The 24,463-nt window shown below is 43.6% G+C and overlaps 2 protein-coding genes and 1 long non-coding RNA gene across 6 annotated transcripts in view; 1 reads left to right on the forward strand and 2 right to left on the reverse strand.

Moving 5' to 3' along the window:
* Nucleotides 1-11,227, reverse strand: part of APOH (apolipoprotein H) — a 68,940-nt gene extending 57,713 nt beyond the window's left edge. For 2 of the 3 annotated variants that reach the window (XM_078384358.1, XM_078384357.1), the window contains exons 1-2: nt 9,911-11,092; nt 9,617-9,790 (exon numbers count right to left, since the gene is read on the reverse strand). The gene's annotated coding sequence lies outside the window, so the exon portion shown is untranslated. Of the gene's footprint in view, nt 1-9,616; nt 9,791-9,910 lie in introns of all 3 variants that reach the window. The other variant, XM_078384359.1, reaches the window with a different exon arrangement.
* The window catches only part of LOC110085890 (retinol dehydrogenase 16), a 32,890-nt gene continuing 17,595 nt past the window's right edge, over nt 9,169-24,463 (forward strand). The window contains exon 1 of one of the 2 annotated variants that reach the window (XM_020806454.3): nt 9,169-9,347. The gene's annotated coding sequence lies outside the window, so the exon portion shown is untranslated. Of the gene's footprint in view, nt 9,348-11,338; nt 11,484-24,463 lie in introns of those variants that run through there. The other variant, XM_072990818.2, reaches the window with a different exon arrangement.
* On the reverse strand, nt 11,598-23,491 carry LOC144586320 (uncharacterized). Its single transcript, XR_013541093.1, has 2 exons — nt 21,773-23,491; nt 11,598-16,486 (listed from the first exon to the last, which is right to left on the reverse strand). It is a non-coding gene; the product is annotated as an uncharacterized LOC144586320 (long non-coding RNA).

A 24,463-nucleotide genomic window follows, 5' to 3' on the forward strand; every position in this document is an offset into this window, starting at 1 on the left:
GGAGATAAAATAAAGGAGGGGTTTTCTCTGTCCTCTATTTGAACATCACACCCCATCTAATATGTCAAAGGGTTGTTAACTTTACCCACAGCTCCATCTGGTGCCAGCTAACCATCCATACAGGTTGTACAAGACATTAATTAGGATTGTGCTGAATTGTACCAAAAAGAGTACCATTTTTCCATGTATAAGACGCCCCCATGTATAAGGCACTCCCCACTTTTCTAACTCAAAATTTCTTTCCTTGCAAAAAAGTGGATCCCTCCCCCCTCCTTAAGGTAAAGGTTCCCCTTGACAATTTTTGTCCAGTCGTGCTCGACTCTAGGGGGCGGTGCTCATCCCCATTTCCAAGCCATAGAGCCAGCGTTTTGTCCGAAGACAATCTTCCATGGTCACATGGCCAGTGCAACTTAGACACGGAACGCTGTTACCTTCCCACCGAGGTGGTCCCTATTTATCTACTTGCATTTGCATGCTTTTGAACCGCTAGGTTGGCAGGAGCTGGGACAAAGTGACGGGAGCTCACTCCATCACGTGGAATCGATCTTACGACTGCTGGTCTTCTTACCCTGCAGCACAGGCTTCTGCGGTTTAGCCTGCAGCGCCACCACTCCCCTCCTTACTTCCATGTATAAAATGGCCCTCAATTCTTCCTCTAATTATTTTAGGAAAAAGTGTTGTTTTATACATGAAAAAATACAGTACATCCCCTTGCACTGTGCCAGAAAGGTGAACAACAGCTCTCAAAGGGACAGGATGGATCAATCTAGGCAGAAACACATGTGGATGCCATCATCTGACTCAATCCAAACTGTGCCAACAGCGATCAATATATCAACTTCTACATCAATCTAGATGGGTTCTAAGAAAAAATGGTGGAGCTGAATACCAGGTTTGGGCAAACTGAGGACAGCTGTCATGTTGGGGGTGGGGAGTCTGTTCAGTGCAAAGCCTGATGGTAATTTCCTGTTCCCACAAAAAGGAAGATGAAACTTTGCAAAATGTGACTGAAGGTTGACTATAGACACAAACTGCAGTCTTACCCATAAAGGTAGCAAAACCTGAAATCTTGGGGGAAAGGAACAGGAAAATGAAGAAACCAATACTGTTTAATTTGGAGAAAGGTATCAGTAAAACATTGTTAAGAATAATTTAGAAAGACCACCTGGAAACTGAATATTGGGATTTAGAGACTTTGGAGCACTCTGCTTCTCTAATCCAGAGAGGAAGAAGGAAAGTCAGGCTGTCAGACCTTACTTTTTCTCCAGGGACATTAGCAAGTCTTTGGGTCCAAGTCTTTGGTACCAAGTCCCAAGTCCAAGTCCCTATTAAAAAGAAGCTTTTTCCCCAGAAAAAAGAGAGGTGTGATTGGATTTCGAGTCATGATTTGAGTCCGCATCATAAAAAAACACACACACATAAGTTGAGTCTGAGTCGAGTCACCTGTGTGACTTAAATCCAACTTGATAGCAAATCCTGCAACTCGAGTTCCCATCCCTGGTTTTCTCTGTCTGTGATACTCTTATCTGTGACAGCGTATGGCAAAACAGGAATGTGTGCTGTAATGTCCTGGACTCCTGGAGCATTCCTTGCAGACTAAGCAGTTTGTTCAAATTAACCTATAGAGGAGCACTGTTAAGTTGTCTAGGGGGAGGGCATTTGAGGAGTGTTACACTCAGTCTGTGGTGCAGAACACTCTTTCTTTTGAATTACATCTGAGGATGTGAAACTTGGTTTCACTGGGGGTGAAGGATACACTTCCAAGTCCTTTACTCCTTCGTTAATATTTAAACAGGGGAGTTAAATAAAACATAAAATGGAAAGCTGGGATTTTCTTGAATTTTGAACAGATAGTTTATGTTTTTTTAAAATATGATAAATATCTATTTGCATCTTTCTTAGCTCAGTGGTTTAATCTTTAACAAACAGGTTTCAGACACCCCTCCCTCTCTTCTTCGGATATATGCTTGCTGCTGGATTTACTTCATTAGATTTGCCAGTTTTCTGAATGTTAGCATTTTAAAACATGTTTGCATTAAGTAATTCTAATCTCTTCTAAAGCTAGGTACTGTAGTCTCCAAGCCTGTGCCATGCCCTCCCTTCTTGCCACAGCTTCCCCACCACCACCTCTCAGAGCACACACCTTTCCTTTCCTGACACCGAAACTCTGTTTGCCGGTTTTATTAAACGCTTTAACGGGCTCAAGATGTTTCCTTTTCAATGTATTCCCACTCTGCTGCTCATCCTGACTATTTGGAAACTTGATCAATTATCTGGGGGGGCGGAAAGTGACTCTGTCTGTAGAGTTACACATGTCCTAGTTACATCCTGCCTGGACTACTGTAACACGCTCTACATGGAGCTGCCTCTGGAAAGTGTTTGGAAACTTCAGAGGGTCCAAAATGCCACAGCCAGATTGTTAAGTGGGGCTGGTTATGGAACATATAACTCCCCTGTCACAGCAGCTCCACTGGCTGCCACTCCGTTTCAGGGCACAATTCAACGTGCTTGTTTTAACCTATAAAGCCCTAGTGACTGGCAGTCTGAGAGGAGTTTTTAAAATGGAATTGTTGCATCTTGTTGCTTTTAAATGTGTTTTTAGTATTGATTTTATTTACCATTTTAATATGATACTTGCTTAATTATTTTTAAATATTTGTATATTTACTGTTTTTAGCTTTTAAAAATTGTCCTCTTAATGTTGTAAATCAATAAGGGGATGATGTCCTCGTCTCAAAAGTCCACCCAGTCACCATCCCTGGTGGGGTCCTCCTCCTGCCATGTTCTTCCCTGGGTTCCATGCTCTGCATCTCCCGCATCCTCCATCCTATCCTTTCTATCCTCTCTCTCAACCTTCTCCTTTTCCTCCCTCAGCTTCTTACACCACTCTAGTCTCTCTCTCTCCCCCCCCAATAAGAAGGTCTGGGGGTCAGTTCTCTTCTCCTTCGCGCATCCGCCTCTTCCTTGGGGACTCTCAGCTTCTCCATCTTGCCAGTCCAAGGATCTCCAACACATATCCACTCCCAGTCTGCCGGGAGTCTTCTCTTCCCCCTTTTATTATCCACCAACCCCGCCTCCACCACGTCCCACGCTTCCCTTTCCCTTCCTGCCACACCAGTCCCGGGCTGTTCAACCATTAACTCCTTTAAACTGTCGTCTATCCTCCCAAGGTCTGGTTCAGGTTGTTTCATCTTCCTAGGCGGGGGAATGGGTGGGGTCTGACTCTCTTTATCAACCGAAGCAGGGAAGGATGGCACTCCCGTGAGATTTTTTAATTATCATCCTTATTGCTATTGTTTCTATGTTACTGTTGATTATGCAGGTAACTAGGGTGGAGTGGACAGACTTTTGTTTATTATGGACACTGCCCACAGTAGTGTTTTTTCATGAATAAACAAGATACAGTCGTGCCCCGTTTAACGATTACCCCGCATTACGACGAATCCGCTTCACAACAATGTTTTTGCGATCGCAAAACCATGTTTTAAATGTGTGTTTTTTCACTTTGCAAAGATTGGTTCCCTGCTTTAGAAACCGATTCTTTGCATTACGACGATCAAAACAGCTGATCGTCGGGTTTTCAAAATGGCCACCGGGTGCTCAAAATGGCTCCCCGCTGTGCTTAGGGACCGATTTCTCACTATACAGGCACCAAAAATGGCCGCCGTATGGAGGATCTTCGCTGGACGGTGAGTTTTTAGCCCATTGGAACGCATTAACTGGGTTTTATGCATTTCAATGGGTTTTTTATATTAGCTTTACGATATTTTCGCTCTACAGCGATTTCACTGGAACGAATTAATGTCTTTAAGCGAGGCACCACTGGATAAAAGAAAAACAGTCTCACCCAGCTTATTTCTATTATTTAGCTTAATCAGGCACATGAACTTGCGATGAAGAAGATATGAATGGAGGCACCATAATATATCCATTTTATTAAATAAGAAGTAGAAAATTGTGTTGATTTTATTATGTAGCACCAAGTTGTTTCTGACCTATGGTGACTATGAATTCACTAACTCTAAAAGTCCTATCATGAACAGCCATGCTGAGGTCTCGAAAACTCAAGGCCTTGGCTTCCTCTATGCAGTCAATTAATCTCATGTTAGGTTTTCCTCTTTTCCCACTGCTTTGTGCTTTTCCCAACTTTATTGCGTTTTTCCCTGAGTCTTGAGGACATAAGAGGACAAAAGAACAGTAAGCTCAGTTCAGTTCTGTTAGCTTCTTATGGAAGTTCGGTCTTGATTTGATTTACAACCCAAATATCTGTCTTTCTAGCACATCATGGTATCCATAAAGCTGTCCCCTAACTCTGCATTCCAAATGAACTGACAATTTTCCTGTCAGCTTTCTACTCCAAAAGTTCACTTCTCTCTCTTTAAAAGGTATTTTATTGTAAATCACAAGGACCAGCTCAGAAGCAGTACCACATTATTACAGAGAAGAAGGTACAAAGTCTACGAAGGATCTGTCCACACTAACCTTTCTGATTTGGGCTGCTGCACTGTAAATAATGTTGGTTGGGTTGGGTTGGGTTGGGTTGAGCAATATGACATTTGGCATGATTCTTGCATCCAAATGGCATATTGACTTCAAGCAATCTCCAGTGCCTTCTTCCTTTGTAATCTGTATCTGTATGCACTGCACCCCACACACTCTTCATTCTCTCACGCACAAACGCACACATACACACACATCAATTCTTGGCACACTTGTTTTCCCAGCCTCCTCTGCTTTGTCTGGCAGTTATCTTGCTTGCATACCCTTGACTATTCGTCATACAGGCCATGGCACACCATTTCCCTCTGCAACATCCACTCAAAAGTCACACCTTACACTCTCCAGTCGCCATTTTCCTGACTCTGTCTTCTCTTGTACAAAAAACCAGCCTCCGCCACCTCCCTATCTCCCTCCTTTCTGTTGCTCAGCCTGTCAGTGCACTGCCTTCAAGCTGTTCCTTCATTGGCCTGTTGCTTCTCAGTTCATCAGCCCTGACACGTAATTATGCCAAAAGAATGCGTGCCATAACACTGCGCTGTGTGTTTAGTCGTTTAGTCGTGTCCGACTCTTCGTGACCCCATGGACCAGAGCACGCCAGGCCCTCCTGTCTTCTACTGCCTCCCGGAGTTGTGTCAGGTTCATGTTGGTTGCTTCGCAGACACTGTCCAGCCATCTCATCCTCGGTCGTCCCCTTCTCCTCTTGCCATCACACCTTCCTAACATCAAGGTTTTTTCCAAGGACTCTTTTCTTCTCATGAGATGGCCAAAGTACTGGAGCCTCAGCTTCAGGATCTGTCCTTCCAGTGAGCACTCAGGGTTGATTTCCTTTAGAATTGATAGGTTTGTTCTCTTTGCAGTCCAGGGGATTCTCAAGAGCCTCCTCCAGCACCACAATTCAAAGGCATCAATTCTTCGGCGGTCTGCTTTCTTTATGGTCCAGCTCTCACTTCCATACATCATGACAGGAAAAACCATAGCTTTGACTATTCGGACTTTTGTTGGCAAGGTGATGTCTCTGCTTTTCAAGATGCTGTCAAGATTTGTCATCGCTTTCCTCCCAAGAAGAAGGCGTCTTTTAATTTCAGGGCTGATGTCTCCATCTGCAGTGATCATGGAGCCCAGGAAGATAAAATTTGACACTGCCTCCATATCTTCCCCTTCTATTTCCCAGGAGGTGATGGGACCAGTGGCCATGATCTTAGTTTTTTTTGATGTTGAGTTTCAGACCATTTTTTGCACTCTCCTCTTTCACTCTCATTACAAGGTTCTTTAATTCCTCCTCACTTTCTGCCATCAGAGTGGTATCATCTGCATATCGGAGGTTGTTGATATTTCTTCCGGCAATCTTAATTCCGGCTTGGGTTTCTTCCAGTCCAGCCTTCCGCATGATGTATTCTGCATATAAGTTAAATAAGCTGGGGGACAATATACAGCCTTGCCGTACTCCTTTCCCAATTTTGACCCACTCAGTTGTTCCATGACCAGTTCTAACTGTTGCTTCCTGTCCCACATATAGGTTTCTCAGGAGACAGATAAAGTGGTCAGGCACTCCTATTTCTTTAAGAACTTGCCATAGTTTGTTGTGGTCCACACAGTCAAAGGCTTTCGCATAGTCAATGAAGCAGAAGTAGATATTTTTCTGGAACTCTCTGGCTTTCTCCATAATCCAGCGCAAGTTAGCAATTTGGTCTCGAGTTCCTCTGCCTCTTCGGAATCCAGCTTGTACTTCTGGGAGTTCTCGGTCCACATACTGCTGAAGCCTACCTTGCAGGATTTTGAGCATAACCTTGCTAGCGTGCGAAATGAGTGCAATTGTTCGGTAGTTGGAGCATTCTTTGGCACTGCCTTTCTTTGGGATTGGGATGTAGACTGATCTTTTCCAATCCTCTGGCCACTGTTGGGTTTTCCAAACTTGCTGGCATATTGAATGTAGCACCTTAACAGCATCATCTTTCAAGATTTTAAATAGTTCAACTGGGATGCCATCACCTCCACTGGCCTTGTTGTTAGCCAGGCTTTCTAAGGCCCACTTGACTTCACTCTCCACTGCGCTAGAAAACTCTTAAAGGGGAAGGATGAATCGATCTAAGTACAGTGGGGTCTTGACTTAAGAACGGTTTGAGTTAAGAACATTTTGACTTAAGAACCACTCTCATAGGAAAATATTGACTTGACTTACATACTTAGATTTGAGTTAAGAACTGAAAAAAACCACGTGGGAGGCAGGGAAAGTGCAAAATTTGAACTTTCAGTTAACTGTTGGCCAGTGGAAAGGGTGCCTGTCTGCTTCCTCACTCCTCCCAGCGTTTAGAGAGTGGACTGGGACACAGTCTTCGGACTGCCTGGTACGGTACTGCCTGGACTGTATTTTCCCTGCCTTCCCTGAACCTTTCTTGACCTAAGAAAAAAAAGAAACAAAATATCCCCCTCTAGTGGTCGAAGGCGGAGTAGCAGCTTCCCATTAGTTTCTATGGACGAAAAGAGCAGATACGGATCAAATGGTTTTCAATGCATTCCTATGGGAAATGCAGATTTGACCTGAGAACTTTTTGACTTGAGAACCGCCTTCCAATACGGATTAAGTTCTCAAGTCAAGACCCCACTGTAGTAACATGTGCAGACATGTTTTTCCCCCCAAACCAAACCATGCCATCAGCAATCTATATATCAATCTATATGCCTGTTTGGATCCCCTTAAGTAAGGATTTGTGTGCTTTACAACATCTCTTTGTTGCATCAAACACTTAAGCATCTTAAGTATATTCACGAAGGCTTTCAAGGCCGGGATCTAATGGTTGTTGTGGGTTTTTCAGGCTTTTTGGGCGTGTTCTGAAGGTTGTTCTTCCTAACGTTTCGCCAGTCTCTGTGGCCGGCATCTTCAGAGGACAGCACTCTGTGTATCTTTTTTTTTTTAATTCACTCTCTTGAGAGGAACACAGACAGCTTGCCTTATACCAAATCAAACTATAATTCCATTTAGTGTAGCATTGTCAGCTCTGACTGGTAGGGAGGGGATCTGCAGAGTTTCTGGAACAATTCTTTTCTAGTTCAGGTGGGGATCTTTTCTCTTTTATTGTCTCTTTACCTTTAATTGTTTTGTAATTTGCTGTTTTATTCTTATTGTATTTTATCTCTGTTGTTGGCCGCCTAGAGTAGTCCACCGCGACTAGATAGGCGGGATATAAATAAAATAAAATAAAATAAAATAAAATAAAATAAATAAATAAATCTTTGGCTTTACCTAATGGCTTCCCATTCAGGTATTACCCAGGAAATCTCCAAGTAGGGTTGGGTGGCCTGAGTCTTAACATCATTTCTCACAAGTAAGCCCTATAATTTATGAGATAGGCTTGCACTGATCACCCCATCCTGCTCCCTTGCTTTGGCTACCCTATGACAAAATATTTGGCCCAATCTCATTCATGTTTGCTCAGAGGCAAGTCCTACTAAGACTAACTCTCTGCCCTGAATAGGATCACTTGCACAAATGGAGGGAATTTTAGCAGGCACTACTCTTCCTGTCATATGCTCAATACATCACCCACTCTGATGCCCTAGTAGTAAATTCTATTGATTTTCATGCAAGTAGCTATAGGACTATAGCCACAGGAAAGTTATATGGGTGAAATGAAAGTTATGGTTGACTCGTGCCATTTTCTTGCTGTGATTGAAAATCAATGTTGTAGCCTCCACCATAACCCCTAATCTTTGCATATGTTGTGGATATTTCTCTGTAGCAAGGATTTCCCTGACCACAACTGCCTTTTCTCTGCAACATTCAAACAAGTGGGGGAAAAGCTGGTCTTTTAAGACCCAGTTATAAGATGGAAAGGAGGTTGGACTAAGGGAGACACAGACCAGCTTCAGAATTCTGCTGAGGGTTGTGCCTCATTTCTCATTTTTCCCAATTAGTCTAGAAAAGCCTTTTGAATTCTACTGAATCAAGGTTGAATTACATATTAAAGAAAATGTGTACTTCCTGCTGCCGTGTTTTTTTCCTCCAGGTGCACAATTCCTTCCAACCTTCACGCTTGAGCTCTGAGATTTAGAAATGAAGCCCATGTTTAAGGATTGGATTTTGGGATTTTCAAGACTACAAATGCCATCCTTCTCCATTCTGGGAGTGCTGCTTATTTTACAGACTCCTGTATGTGGCTCAGCTGAGATAAAGGCCTAAAATGGAAGAGTTTTGAGGTTTAGACATGCCTCACTCTGCCTAGGCTTCCTTCTCAAGAAACAAAGCTCCCAGCCAGCACTGGGGCCAGAAAAGGAAGCTTGGGTGGCCTCAAAAGCCTTCCAGCTTAGGCCTTTCTCCCAGAGGCATCACATTTAGGAGTCTGTAAGGTAGGTGGAACTCCCAGAATGAAGAATTAATATAGTTGCAGTCCAGAAACTCCAAAAAATCCCATCCCTACATCTCCTGATAACCACAGGGGAGAGGGGACGGGGGTGGAAAGCAAAGTAATGCTCAACATATGGAATGTAGCAACCTCATGCTCAGATAAGGATATGTATTTTCCTGTTCAGGGAACTCCATTTCAAGTTGAAATGTAAAATGTCTCATCTACTGTTTGCTCAGGCTGTAATTTAGACAGGAATGCTGATGTCACCCATATGATGCAGCAATTAGACAATGTTCTGAGACTCAGGCCGTCACCTTCTCAAACAAATCTATAACTTGGGCTGGGAGGAAAAGCCAGTTGCATGAGCCAGGCAGGCTTCAGCAGCTTGTCTTTCCACACCCAAACCGCAGCAGCCAGAAAAGCAGCAGCCCAAGAAAGGAGAGGAAGTGTCTGCTCTCCCTGTGACCAACAGGAGCCAGGAAGTCGCCATTTAATCAACGACAGGTCAGTTCCGGCTAGCTCTAGATGACAGATGTATATTTTGAAAAAGGCATGTTAGCCAGTTTCTGGGCATACTGCCTTGCGAGTGCAGTGCTCTTGATGTGTTCCGGGGGGGGGGGGGGAGTTTCCTTTGTTCTTCCTTTCTTGCCTGCCTGCCTTCCCTTTCAGTTTGGGAGTCAAGCATGAATCCATCAGGTAGCTTTCTTTCCATCCCTGGAAATTTACACTAGGGGAAGGCAGACTAGGAGAAAAACAGCATGAGGTTTCTGTACCTTTTATAGTTGCACAGGGGAGAAAATCTTAGCTTGTAGCTTAAGTTACTCCTGCTCAAATTTTCCTCCTCCGCATCATTGGTAACCACGCAAGTCCCTTGTCACTTTTCGCCTCTGTTCCCTCCATGCTGGGAGGAAACTCCACTTTTTCTGGTGCTCACTTATAACTCAAGCCTTGTGAGAAACAGAAGAAAAAAAAAGGAAAGGAAGGGTCAGACCAGACCTCGAGGTCAATGCATACTTCCTCCTTCTACATTAACCTTCTTAGGATGCAAATCTTTCAACATTAGGTACCTGAGGCAGCAGGCATCCAGACGAATCCATCCACTGGGCAAAGCCATGTTCAAGATGAAAGCAGAAACAAGGTACATTTGCCCAAAGCAGACGTGAGGCAAACTTCACATCTGAACAAGTAGGGATAATTTCCACTTAAAGGAAACTGTCATTCTAAAGATAAGGCAGCTGCTTTGACTTGTTTGGCCTTTAAAATGGAAAGAAAAATCAGTTTAGAACTACCATATCCTAACCATGTTGTTGCGTGCTGTCCAGTCAGAACTGACTTATAGTGACCCTAAGAGGGCTTTCAAGGTAAATGAGATGTTTAAAGAGTGGTTTTACCAGTTCCTCTCTCCTAGTGTGTTCCCATGGGGGAGCAGGGTTTTGAACCTAGTCCTTCTAGGCCCTAGTCCATCTATCCACTACATCACATGAGTATTCACAGTAATGTAAGATGAAGGCTTTATCCAGTACAAATTGTAAAATCTTTCAGACAATACTTGGGATAATGGATTGCAGCAATTCTGATAGTTGCTTAGTATGGTTTTCAAATAAGTAGCCACGTTAGACTGTGCTTACATGATCAAGTACGGATTCTGCATATATGAACACCCCATCTGCTCTTTTTTTTTAAAAAAAGTTCCTACTACCAGATAGCAGGGATTTAAAAAATAAATAAAAGCACCAGGGTTGCTGAAAAAGCCAGCGCCTGGCCAGTCACCCCTCCTTGCTAATGCCCCCCCGACTGACTGCCCATTTGCCCTTCACCCACCCAGTCACCCCCATACTCGCTCACACCTATGACTGCCCACCTTACTCCCTCTTCGCCCACCTGCCCCCATTACTTGCTCACTCACCTTCTCACCCCCCTCACACACTCCTTAGGTACCTGTCCCCACACCCTCCCACCCTCACTCCTTGCTCTTTTCCTTCCCCTTCTCCTCTCCCTCCCTTTCTATTCTTCCATTGCTCTCGTGCGCGTCCCCCCCCCGTGCCAGCTGAGTGGATGTACAGTACCTGATAGGAGACAGAAAGGGTGGCAGCAGCAGAGGTGAGGATGCACACACCACCACCACAGTTTTGGACGTGGGCCAAGGTCCATGCGACTTCGGGCCAATTTTCTTTTCAAAAGATCCCATTGCCGGCTTATTCCGGCAGTGGGAACAGGTTCTGAGCTAAGGAACAACAGATATAGATTTGTTTTCCACAAAAGAAGAGGGAAAGGTCCCTGCAAGCTATACTGAGAACAGAACCAAAACAATGGTTTAAGAACCTGAGGGACTCCTCTGTCCCTCCTAAGAGTTGCTCCATCTGGGAAGTAAGGAAAGTAAGGAGACAACTGGCCAGAAGAACTGGCGGTGTGTGTGTGTGGGGGGAATTCGGGAACCCAGCCAGACATTCAGCCCACTGAGCAGCCTCAGCTGTTTCTAGTCACGCCTTCCTCTTCTGCCCTTTCTCTGGCCCCCTCCATGCCTTGGCTCGCTTGGCAGCCTTGCCGAGGTTGAAAACAGATTGAAAATTATCCTTTCTAGAAACTGACAAGCTGACTTGGAATAATAGTTTTACGAAACAGCCTCTGGAGACTGTTAAGGTACTAAAATACCTAGCAGCTGCACCTTGTTTATGAATCTCTAAGCTTGACTACAACATGATTTGCAACGCTCTACTTACTCTCCTTCAGCAGCCATCCACAGGGAAGTTTTATTATTACTACTAAGTTTGTTAGTCTGTATCTTTATTGCTGAGAGCCAGGGTATAGCTTGAAAAACCAAATAGATAAACAAGAAATTAACATCTTATAATTTTAGAACTACAGAGCTGGAAGGGACCCTCTGGATCCTTGAGTCCATGAGGCACAGCAGGGAATCAAACTCCTAGCCTCTGGCTCCCTTTCTCTTTATGTCTAGACCTGTGATACTTTAATGCTTATTAACAGTTGTAGTTCACTTAATAATTTTCTGGTTGTATATTCTAAATTTTATGAATCTATATATTTTTATTTTTTCTTATTGTTCTATTCAAGTTCTCATTATCTACTTGAATTTTAATTAACGTTCTTAAAAAGTTTTCTGACTAAAGACCAATTGTTTTTAGGTTCATATTTTTAATTAGTTTGATTATTTTAGTTATATATTCAACATTTAATGCTTAGTTAGGTGTACAGTGAGATGGTACCTAGGCGTTATTATTTAGCTATTATTGGCCACCACTACGCGTAATTAGCAGCTGTAAGATATTTTCTTGGGTAGATCTCAAATATTAGTTTGAATATTTCTGTGATAGTCTATACATACAGTATGTTTATAGTTTAGTCTCATTTTATAATCTAGATTTTTTATGCATATCGTAGATTTCTCGTATATTGTATTATACTGGGGTCTAATTTGAAGACCTGATAAAAACATGAAAACAGAAAAGAACTCTAACACGATTCAGATTGCCTAGAGCTGGGTTCTTAATCCTTTCTCTGCAACAAAGAAGAAAAAAGCAAAATGCAAGAGGATTATCAGTAGACTCAGGAGATTAATCACCTAAGAGTTGATCTTGACCAAGAGAGTATCAATGTGCCACAGGGTCAAGAAACTAACTCTGACTGAAACACTACCTCACAATTTAGATATTACACCACCATCATCATCACCTTAGAGCTGCAGAGCTGGAAAGGACCCTTCGGAACATTGAGTCCAGCCCGTCAGGGAGGCACAGTAGGGAACTGAATGCCCATCCAGATACCTAAACCAGTTAGCTATCCAGCAGTTCACCACCTTCCATAGTCCATGTCTCATAATCCCACTTAGATGGTGTAAGATCGGAGGTGAGAGTAAGATCCCTCTCACTGGAGTGCCGTCTCTCCAGCCCACGGCAGAGAAAGAAATCCAGACCCTGCCCATTTCCCCTCCCAAGAACACAGGACCATCGGAGCCAAACCCAGAGAAAATAGAGGAAGATTTGAAAAGACTTAACGGTCAGAGAGATCGGGAAAGACTTCACGGGAAAGGAACGGAAGCCGAGGGTGGAAGTAGAGGCAGGTCTAGCAGATATAAAAAGGGGAGAAGGGGAGTTACCGGCAGGTTGGGAATGGATCTGGATGCAAGATCCATGGACAGGGAAGTGGGAGAGACTCCGGATACCCAAAGAAGCAGCAGATTGCCGAAGGAGGAGAGAGCTCACTCCCAAGCCATCTTATTGGGGTGAAAAAGAGACAAGGGAGTGGAGGGGGAAGTTAAGAGAAGAAAAGGAGAAGGTTGAGAGAGAAGAGAAGGAATAGAATGGAGGGTGAGGGGATACCCAGAGGACCCTGGCTGACATACACCCCCACCCGGGAACCAACCTGGTTGGACCACCGGGACAAGGACACAGTCCCCTTATTGGAAGGGAAGACAGAACCAGTATTGAATCCCAACCTGTCAATGGACTGGCCTGGGCTCTGGAACACTGGGGGGGGGAAACCCTTTCAAAGATGGCAAATGGAAACCCCTTGCTGACCACTTGTTAGAAGAAGACAAATGTTGGAATGCTTTTACAGACACTGTTTTCTTGTTAAAGACTGCAATAAACATTACACCCATTTCAAAGCCTCGTAAGACTGGTGATCTGTTTGGAGAAAAACAGGAGCCGGAATCTGAACCCTCACAGATGGTAAGGAGCCAGCTGGTTGCTTAGAACTGAAGTTTATTTGGCATACAGTGTGCATTGGGAGGACAGCTAGTGATGAGGTTACAGTACTTGAAAACTATCAGATTTAAAACTAGCATTTCAGAATTTGACATCAGCAGTTATACAGTCTTGTCTGTGAAGCTCAAGCTTCTACCCAACATATGCTGTGCCCAGGGGCTACCAGTGTTATATCAATAATAGCCAATCATCTATAGCAGTGGTTCTTAACCTTTGTTACTCAGATGCTTTTGAACTGCAACTCCCAGAAACCCCAGTCAGGACAGCTGGTGGTGAAGGCTTCTGGGAGTTGCAGTCCAAAACTCCTGAGTAACCCAAGGTTAAGAACCAGTGATCTATAGTCATAGGGTCTGCAGCCTCTAAGACAGCAGAGTTAAGACATTAAAACTTCAAGAATTCTTGATAAAATGCCATCATCTGTCTTACCAACTTGAACATCCCCAGGAAAATCAGTAAGGCTTATTAGGCCTGCTAAAAATAAACATAAAAACAATAGAGTTAATACCTATGGTCTGGACTATCTGAGGTCTGAAAGTAAAAGGATTAAAGGTGCAAAGAGTAGTGAATACAAGAGAGATATTAGCTCAAAAAGGCAAAAACAGTAATTTTTGAAACTCTTTAAATGTTTAGCTAAAAGAGCTAAAGTACAAACACCTAATATAGAAACAAGGCTAAGGACAGAACAAGTCCAACCCTGGGGAAAAAATTAAGGCAAGCAATACTGTACAAAGAAAGAGTATGGACTCTCTTCTCTGACTCCAATACCTCCAATATCCGTAGGGAATTGGTTCCAAGCCCCCCTACAAATGATGAATATCATGGATAGTAGTGAACCCTATACATAGCATGGTCTCTGGCTTCCTCTAGTGGCCATTTGTGGTAAATACACCATGGAAATACATATTTCAGGGGGGTGTATTTCAATATTTTTAGACAAGTAAAACCACAGATACTGATCCTGTTGATACAGTGGTCCTAATCTATATGAGAATTTGATGCACAGGAAGCAATAAAAGATTGTCTATAGCTGAGCATTTTATATGTTCAGTCTGCATACAGGACATGTAATAGAGAAAGCCAGACTAGATGGAGGAGTGACAAATGGTGGAAGGAACATCATTAATTTAAGATACTCAGATGACACATCTTACTGGCAGAAAGTGACAATGACTTCAAATGACTTTTAGCAAAAATGAAAGAAGAAAGTGACAAATCATAATTACGGAAGAACTGCTTAACTTTGATGATGACAATTAAGAAGTTGAAACAGTGAAAGATTTTATATACCTTGTTCAATCATCAACCCAAATGGAGAGTGCAGCCAAGAAATCAGAAGGAGACAGACTTGGAAGGGCGCAATGGAGGAATTAGAAAAGATCATCATTTGAAAGGATGTGACACCGGAAACCAAGACCATCCACATTGATATATTCCTGATCACCATGTATGGATGTGAAAGCAAATCAAGCCTGATCAATGTCTGGAGGCAAAAATGATGAAACCAAGGCAGTCATACTTGGGCAAATCACGAGAAGGCAACATTCTCTGAGAAAGACAATAATGGTTGGAAAAGCAGAAGGCAGCAGGAAAAGAGGAAGACCAAATAGGAGATGGATTGACTCCCTAAAGGAAGCCACCAGCTTGAGTTTACAAGAGCAGAGCAGGGTTGTTGAGGACAGGACATTTTGGAAGTCACTCATTCATAGGGTCGCTGTATGTTAATAATGTAACAATGAGCACATGAAAGAGAGCATGAACTGCCTAACAAGCATATTAATTGACCAGAGAATGATACCATATCACGAGTGGAAGATCCTTGAATTCATGTCACTGTTTTCTCCCTGTCAGACAACAAACAATGGTGAAACTCATTAATAGGTAAAATCACTGATTGAGGAATTTTCTCTACTTGCACAGACAGGATGCCTTATACAAGAATCAGCTTGGGATTCATCGGTTGGCAAAGATTCTCAGAATGGAGAGAAACCCAACTGTGTTTTCTCTAGAATTGTGGATGTAGCAGTCATCTCTTCTGAAAAACTGTCAATTAAAGAAAGACTTGCTGTTATTAATGAATTAAATATTTTCCAACTATGCCTGTTCAGAGTTACTTTGACCAAGGATACAAATCAATTGTGTAGCAGAAATTATGAAATACTAAACGTTAAAGCATTTGAGGTAAAATTTGTTTACCCATGGGTTATTCAGACGGGATCCTCTGAGTAACTCATTCAGTTCCATTGCTTTTTTTTTTCTTTTTTCTTTTGGCCTGGCTGAGTTATGTCCAGGAGATCTATGACTGGGGAAAGGCCTCCTGAGGCCTATGCTTTCCTTAGCACACTCCAAGTCTCCAACATCCAGGTGCTCACGTGCTCACGGAATAAACACACACAAAGTGGTTGGTTCTCTTAAGCGCAAGCCTACACAGCACAGAACTTAAAGTAACTCAAAATGTTTCAAGATCTCTGAGCGCCCTCAGACACTGGAAAAAGTACTTTCAACCCCTTCTCACAGGTGTCTGAGTAAACCATAGCTGGAATAAACTTTTATATTATACTGTATTAAAAAGGAAAAAGAAATGACAACGCATGAGACAGCAAGTTCAGTGAGTATAAAAAGTATCATTTGGTAGCATAAGCAGATCAGGTTCAAGGCCTGATGAAGAGGTCCCCCACAGAAAATGAAGAAAAGCTGACTCTCTAAGCTATACTCACAGGCATGTACAGAGTTCTTCGTTGCAGGTAGCATGAGCAGCAGCATGAGCTTACTGAGTCCTACCTCTGAGCTTACTGAGGTTCCACCTCTGTCTCCTTTTTGTCCATTAATGAACTATCTGCAATTCTATAAAAGATGGAAATCATGTGGTGCCTTTAGAGTGTGAAGTCTTTTATACAAGGGATCATCTATCAGTAGTGATACCTGTTACATACAGCACTGATGTTACCTGTCTGTCATGGGTTTGGAGGGAAAGTTCCATCCTATGGGGAGTGGTAGGCGGGACATCAGGAGGAGGGGCTGTACTGTATATATATGTGGAGCGTGTGTGGAGAAGAAGAGAAGAAGCAGCAGCTGGGAAGAAGAAGCTGGTGTGGGAGTCTGTGTGTCAGACAGGGTACTACTGTGTGTCAGTCAGTACCAACCTGATAGGTTCAGGTGTCTGTATGGTTAGCCAGAACTGATAGGTTCAGGGTCTGTGCTTCAAGTTGAGTGTTCTGTGTGAACCAAACTGTATGCATGTATGAATGAGACTAAGCCACGTTACTATATCTTATTCACCTGATCATTTTATTTTCCCTGTGTGTTGTATTTAAATAAACCTTATTCTTTTATTTGTTGAAAATCCATCCCTGGTCTGTGTGACTTCTTGTAGGGAATGGTTGGTGGCAGCTTAGTTAACGTGTGGCAGATCCCAGTAGGTCTGGGTTTGTCACATTGATTGGTGTCCAGCGTGTGGGATACGACTGGTCCAGTTGTCCAGCGGTCCAGCAAAGCCTTGGCAAGTGTGCCCAGAGCAAGGGGGGTCTAGTCAGGGACAATCTGAGAGCGCGTAGGTAATCTTCTAGGTGTGCCTCACGGGGAGGTGCACTAGTAGAAGAACGTGTAACCTCAGATTGGGGGCTAGATTAGGGAGCTCTGAGGCAGCCTGTTTTGGCGGGAAAAGCTGAGGCAAAACTGTAAAGTAGAAGTGAGTTAGCCTGCCTGCTGAGAGGCCCAGCACAGGGGGGTAGACTCTAGCTCGCAACTGTTGCAAGTTAGTGCTGAAGGACAGCAGCAATCTATAGAGAAAGCTGGTTCTGAGGCAAAAAAAAAAAAAAGTGGTCGCTTTATTTTGAGGCTTGACTTTTGAAAGCAGCCTGTTCTGGGGGGGGGGATTATGCCCTTGACTCGAAGCCAAATGGCAGAAATGGGTGAAGTGAAAGACCCCCAGGTTGACCAAGGTTCTGAGGATGAATTTGGCTCAGTGCAGGGTGACAGCACAGGAGAGCAGAACCCAGAACTCAGAAAATTGCTCCTAGCCCAACAGCATGAACTGAGGGTGAGGGAAATGGAGGAAAGATTAGAGAGAGAAAGAATGGAGGAAAGAGAGAAACAAAGGCAATTTGAAATAGAGAGAATGGAAAGAGCAGAAAGATTGGAGAGAGAGAAAATGGCGTTTGAATTAAGAAAATTGGAAATGATGAACCAGAACAATAATAACAATAGGGATTCTGAGGGAGGCCAATTGTCTAAAGCTGACCTGAAGAAATTCCCTGTGTACCACAAGGGAGATTGTCCTGAGGTGTTCTTTTCCTTAGTGGAAAGAGCGTTTGTGGACTTCTCAGTGAGGGAAACTGAGAAGATGACCATCATGCGATCTTTAATCAGTGGCAGCCTTGCTGAAGTTTATTCAGAGATGCCACAGGAACTGATGAAAGATTTTGCAGAGTTCAAAAAACTGGTGTTTGCCAGACATGGGATAAATGCGGAACAGCTGAGGCAAAGATTCAGGTCAATCACCAAGAAACCAGAGCAGACTTTTACCCAAGTGGGGGCCCAATTGGTGAGGCTGCTAGAGAAATGGCTATCTCAGGAGGGGACAGAGACCTTTCAGCAGCTCAAAGACTTGATAGCGCTGGAACAGTTCTATTCAGTCCTGCATGGGGAACTGAAATTCCAGGTGAGGGAAAGGAAACCGAAATCTGTGGCAGAAGCAGCAGAGATCGCAGATTTTATTTATCAAATAAGAAAACCCTTAGGTGCTGAGTGGAAATCTGTAGATAAACCTAAAGAAACCTACAGCAAGTACTCTCAGGGACCAGGGAAAGACCAGCAAGGGGGAGGGGCCCATGGTGAAGGGAAGCCCTCAGACATGAAACCAAGACCTCAGATTTTGGAGGGAAAACCAAAACAAGATGAGAAAGACTCAAAATATAGCAGAAAATGTTATTTCTGTCAGGGAAAGGGCCATCTAATCTCAGAGTGTGAGAAATTAAAGCAGCTAAAAGGAGTTGTGCCTCAGGATTTGAGTGGAACCAAGCCAAAAGCTGTGTTCTGTGTCCAGAAAGAGCAAAGCTCCTTGTCACTGAGGGAGCCTGTTGCCATGGCGACTCAATCTGGAACAGTGACATCTGCTGAGCAGGCTGAGGAAAATGGTCCTCTGGTGGAGGTCAAGCGATGCTTGCTCGTGAGAACAGATTCTCAGTTGTTTGAGACAGCAGGGGTGGACGTAGGAATACTTGACCATCAGTATCGGGGGCTGCGGGACACTTGTTCCCAGGTGACCCTGTGCCATCCAGATATTATTCCTAGGGAGTATGTAATCCCAAATGAGAGCATGAAGGTGGCAGGGATTGAGGGGCAGGTGATCTCACTGCCAGTAGCGGAGGTACCTGTGAACTTTCAAGGCTGGAGGGGAGTTTGGCGGCTAGCGATTTCATCGACTCTGCCAGCAGCCGTGCTCGTGGGAAATGACCTGGCTGAACATGTGAAACGGGTGCTAGTGATTACACGTTCACAAGCCACCACGGGGACAGTTCAGGGGGGTAATGATGAGCCCGAGACGGAAGCAGGTGGGGGGAGCTCAGAAGCTGTGGTGGAAACCTTAACCACAGACAGCAGATTTGGACAAGAGCAAAAGGCAGGCGCCACTCTCCAAAAGTGTTTTGAACAGGTGACTGACGCCCAGCTAACACCTGAAACCCCAGTGAGATTTCTAGAGAAAAAGGGGATTTTGTATAGAGAGACCCTGAGGAATATCTCAAAAGGGGGAGATGGGATCAGAAGTCAGCTAGTGGTGCCTGAAAAGTATCGCCCCATGATCTTACAAAGGGGGCACTCTGACATGTTTGCTGCGCACTTAGGGGTGAACAAAACACAGCAGAGAATCACACAGAATTTTTACTGGCCTGACATAGGGAAGCAGATCAGGGAGTTCTGTAAACAATGTGATGTGTGTCAAAGGCAGGGGATTAGCCGCGACAGGACCAAAGCAAAGTTGTGCCCTTTGCCTGTGATTGACACTCCGTTCAAATGCATAGGGGTGGATATTGTGGGACCTTTGCCCAAGGCCACAAAGAGGGGGAACAGGTTCATTCTCACCATTGTGGACCATGCCACGAGGTACCCTGAAGCCATACCCTTGCCTAACATTGAAACTAACACAGTGGCAGATGCCTTGGTGGGGTATATGTCCAGGATGGGATTTGCCTCAGAAATAATCACAGATTTGGGCGCATCGTTCACATCGAAGCTCATGAAACGCTTATGGCAAATCTGTGGAATTAAGCACAAGGAAACCACTGCCTATCACCCTGAAAGTAATGGGTTAACTGAGAAGTTCAATGGGACTCTAATGCGCATGATTAGGGCTTACTTGGCAGAGAATCCAAACAATTGGGACCAGAAGCTGCAATCCCTTTTGTTTGCTTATCGATCAGTGCCACAAGCCAGTACCGGGTTCAGTCCATTTGAACTTTTATTTGGGAGAAGGGTGAAAGGGCCCCTTGATTTGATCAAACAAAATTGGGAGCAGATCACCCAGGATGACCCACAAGACGTTGTGACATACATAGACACCTTGATGAATGACCTACAGAGAAACCTAGAACTGGCAGCAGAAAACCCTGCAAGCTCAAAAGGTCAGAAAGAAAGCTTGGGATGACCAGGAAGGCAGGGAGAGGCACTTTAACCCAGGGGAGGGAGTGCTTTGGCCTAGGCCCTGTAAAGAGAACAAACTGCAGCTGGGTAGCCCAGAAATAAAATACTTGGGTCACATAGTAGGGGGAGGAGTGATAAAACCCCTGGAGGCCAAAATAGAAGCTGTTCGTGATTGGCCCAGACCCAACACCAAGAAAAAAGTCAAATCATTTCTTGGGTTGGTGGGCTACTACAGAAAGTTCATCCCGAGGTTTAGCGAGATTGCGGCTCCGCTGACCGATCTGACGAGGAAGAAGGCTGATGACCGCATCCCGTGGACCAGCGACTGTGAGGAGGCGTTCCAGAGGTTGAAGCAGGCGCTCATCAACTATCCAGTGCTGCGTGCTCCAGACTTCGACCGGGAGTTCATCATCTACACCGATGCGTCTAACAGCGGGGTAGGAGCAGTTCTTTGCCAGGAGGATGAGAATGGTGACCAGCATCCAGTGTCCTACCTGAGTAGGAAACTCCAGAAAGGTGAGAGACATTTGGCAACCGTGGAGAAGGAGTGTCTGGCCATAGTCTACGCGATCCAGAAGGCCAAGCCTTACATCTGGGGAAGACATTTTGTTCTGTGCACTGACCATTCACCACTGCAATGGTTAAAGACAATGAAAACCCACAATAGTAAACTTATGAGGTGGGCTTTAAACCTGCAGGACTATGACTTTGAAGTGAAGGTGGTCAGAGGGTCAGTGAACTGTGTTGCTGACGCCTTGTCAAGAAGACCTGAAGAATGAAGACGGCGAAAGAAACATGGACTATGTATATATGTTGGTGACCAAAGGTTAAATGTACCTGTTTTTTGAACTTGGTTTGTATGAATAAAGGTAACTTGATGTAATGTATATGGTAAATGTTTAAATGCCTAATTGAAATGTTTGACATAGAGTGTAAATATAAGTAAGTATGATATTGTATATATAACTGGTTTTGTGTGTTTTATCCAGGTTGTTTTTTGGTGAAAAGCACTTTTAGCTTTCCCCCTACAAAACAACTTATAAAGAGGGGAGGTGTTACATACAGCACTGATGTTACCTGTCTGTCATGGGTTTGGAGGGAAAGTTCCATCCTATGGGGAATGGTAGGCGGGACATCAGGAGGAGGGGCTGTACTGTATATATATGTGGAGCGTGTGTGGAGAAGAAGAGAAGAAGCAGCAGCTGGGAAGAAGAAGCTGGTGTGGGAGTCTGTGTGTCAGACAGGGTACTACTGTGTGTCAGTCAGTACCAACCTGATAGGTTCAGGTGTCTGTATGGTTAGCCAGAACTGATAGGTTCAGGGTCTGTGCTTCAAGTTGAGTGTTCTGTGTGAACCAAACTGTATGCATGTATGAATGAGACTAAGCCACGTTACTATATCTTATTCACCTGATCATTTTATTTTCCCTGTGTGTTGTATTTAAATAAACCTTATTCTTTTATTTGTTGAAAATCCATCCCTGGTCTGTGTGACGTCTTGTAGGGAATGGTTGGTGGCAGCTTAGTTAACGTGTGGCAGATCCCAGTAGGTCTGGGTTTGTCACAATACCCTTCAGATAACACAATTCCAGATGCAACATTTGCTCACACACATCTCCCTCAGATACCACCAAAAAGACTAACACCATATGAAGAACCTTGTGTATCATTAATGATACTAGGGTATATTTACTGGTGTATCATTTCCTGATACAACTTCTATTATAGTACATGGTTTTTAGAACATACATATGGAAAGCCAAAGAGATTTAAATGGTATGGAAAACAGACCTTAATGCACCTATATTAAAACGTGTTTGGAAAAAGATTGAGACAGTTGTTCCTTATCAAATCAGTTTCTGCCCAGTTCTGTGAAACTATATTAAAACCAGTACATCAGTAGTATTTAACCTAAGTGTTTAACCCTGCTAAATTATACAAATCTCACAACACACATGCAGGAGGAGATATGTGTCAATGCAACTCATTTATACATCTACAGCTGGAGTGTCCTCCTGTAGTACAGTTCCAAATTATCATTCTCAACTTTGAATGAGATAACTTGTGAGACAATGGATTACTGCGCTCTTATTTTTGTCAGCCTTTACCCTAAATAATAGTTCATCACTGTACAAAGATGTAATATTATTAGTAGCCACTGGGATGGAAATTTCTAGAAAATAGAAAAATTTGGGCAGTTTATTGATGAATAAGATGGGTCAGAGGAGGTCAACTGCACTCAGTGAAAAATCTGACAAAGGTGAAGGATTGGCAACTAAAATGAGAGTAGGAAAAGTCTTTCTGTGGGACCACTCCAAGACCAGCTTCTTGTGAATTATTATGAAAATAACTTTCATCCAGATCATCGTTTTATCCTTGAATAGATTCTGGGTATAGCTCCTTTTTGAGTGAATAAAGAATACTAGCATTATTATTGTCACTGTTATTTTGGCTAGTCAGATGCACCTTGTATTATTTATTTTTGTGTTGTAGTACATATAGTACAATACATTTTACATTTTTTTAATTGACAGAAAACAATCTTTAAGTTGCCACAACATTTTGGAAATTGGGAACAGGTTTCGTTTGGTTTTTGCTCTGATTTATTTAGTATGGCTTCATTTATATGACCAACTGATAAAGATTTTTTAGACATGGTTTTTAGACATGCAATGGCCATTCCTCTTATACTGAATTTGGCAGTGACAAAGTTTTTATATGTTGTCAGTCTTCTTCTTGCAATTCTTCTATTGTTTCCCAAAACTTGTTCAGCTTTGTTTTCCTTTTTTTCCACTTTAAGTTTGGGATTCCACTGGAAAGGCAACCCAGTGTTTTCTGTTTATAACTCTAGAGCCCCTCTGGCTGGTGGCAGCACTCTCAGGGACTATTCACACTAGCTTAGATTGTTATATGGATCACTGTTCACACTGTTTGGATTAGGGAGCAGGAGGAAACCTGTGTCTGCATGTGTTTTTACCTAGAGCAATCTGTCCTTCCTCTTTAAGAGCTGTTGCACACCTTTGTGGCCCAACACTAGGGCATGCATTCTTTTTGGCACGATTCAGCATGTTTGGTTTTGGCTTCTTCCCCAACTGCTTCTCTTTTTAGTTGAGTGACCTCCAGATTGGCATGTGTGTGAAGGAACAGCTTGAAACAGTCATTCAAAATATCTGCAGCACTTCCCTTGGAAAATGACAGGCAACTTCTCAAATAGGCTTGATCTGCTCCTCAGCCAAGCCTGCCCATTGTCCCCCTCCTGCCTGCTAGCCTATTTCTCCTCTTCCTCCCCAGGTGCCATTAGAAAACTCCCCCATTTGCTTCCTGAAGCTGCAGCTCCTTCAGCCATGTGAAATACTCTAACTCAGGGAATGAGTGAGTGGGAAAAGAGGCAAAGTTGGAAACCCATTCTACTTCCCCCCCCCCCCTTACTCTGATAGCTGAGATTGGTGGTGGCCAGGCTGCTGATGGAGACTGATCAGGAGCAATACCAATCAGCCCTCACTGCAAGCAGAGCTACATGGCTGGCTGCCTTATAGCGAGGTTGGTGTGGGTGAAGCTCTGTCCTTCTCCTGACCATTAAAGGCAAAACTCTTATTTCTGATCCCATTCTCTTGCTTTGTTCCAATGACTTTTTGTCATTTGGGAGCTCAAGGAATGACTGTGGCAAGAACTGGTATTTGCATGTTTGTGTTTGTGTGTATAAGGAGTGAGAGGAAGGGAGAGAGGCTATCTCTGTGTGAGGTGCAGAGTGTATTGATACAAATGACAAAGGAAGGAGGAGCTGGAGGGTTGCTTGAAGTCAATGTGCCATTTGGATGCAAGGAGCTGCCTCTCCAAAAGACTTAGGAGAGCCTTTTCAAGATCAGACTTGTGCTCTGTTCAGCTTACCAGAAATATTATGCATACAATTGTAATCTTGAATTTGGGGATTCCCAGTGTGGTGTTGTTGACAGAATGATGTACTAGGAGAACTAGGTTTGAATCCTCCACTCAGCCACGGAAACTCACTGGGGAAGTGGAACTGGTAAAACTACTCCTTGAATATCTCACTTATAGCAGTTCTAACCAGGCTTTCAAGATAAGTCAGTTCTGACAATGGGACAGAAAACACACACACTATCTTGCATTCATTCCAGATTCTTACAGAAGCATTCAAAGCTCCTTGCTTCTGACTGTATGCTCACCTCTGCCCTGTGAAGCTAAATTGTGGCCAATCAAAGCCCATCTACTAAGCTTAAATAGCTGAATGAGAATCAGACCT

The sequence above is a fragment of the Pogona vitticeps genome, chromosome 2 (assembly GCF_051106095.1).
Source record: "Pogona vitticeps strain Pit_001003342236 chromosome 2, PviZW2.1, whole genome shotgun sequence".
Classification (NCBI taxonomy): Eukaryota; Metazoa; Chordata; class Lepidosauria; order Squamata; family Agamidae; genus Pogona; species Pogona vitticeps.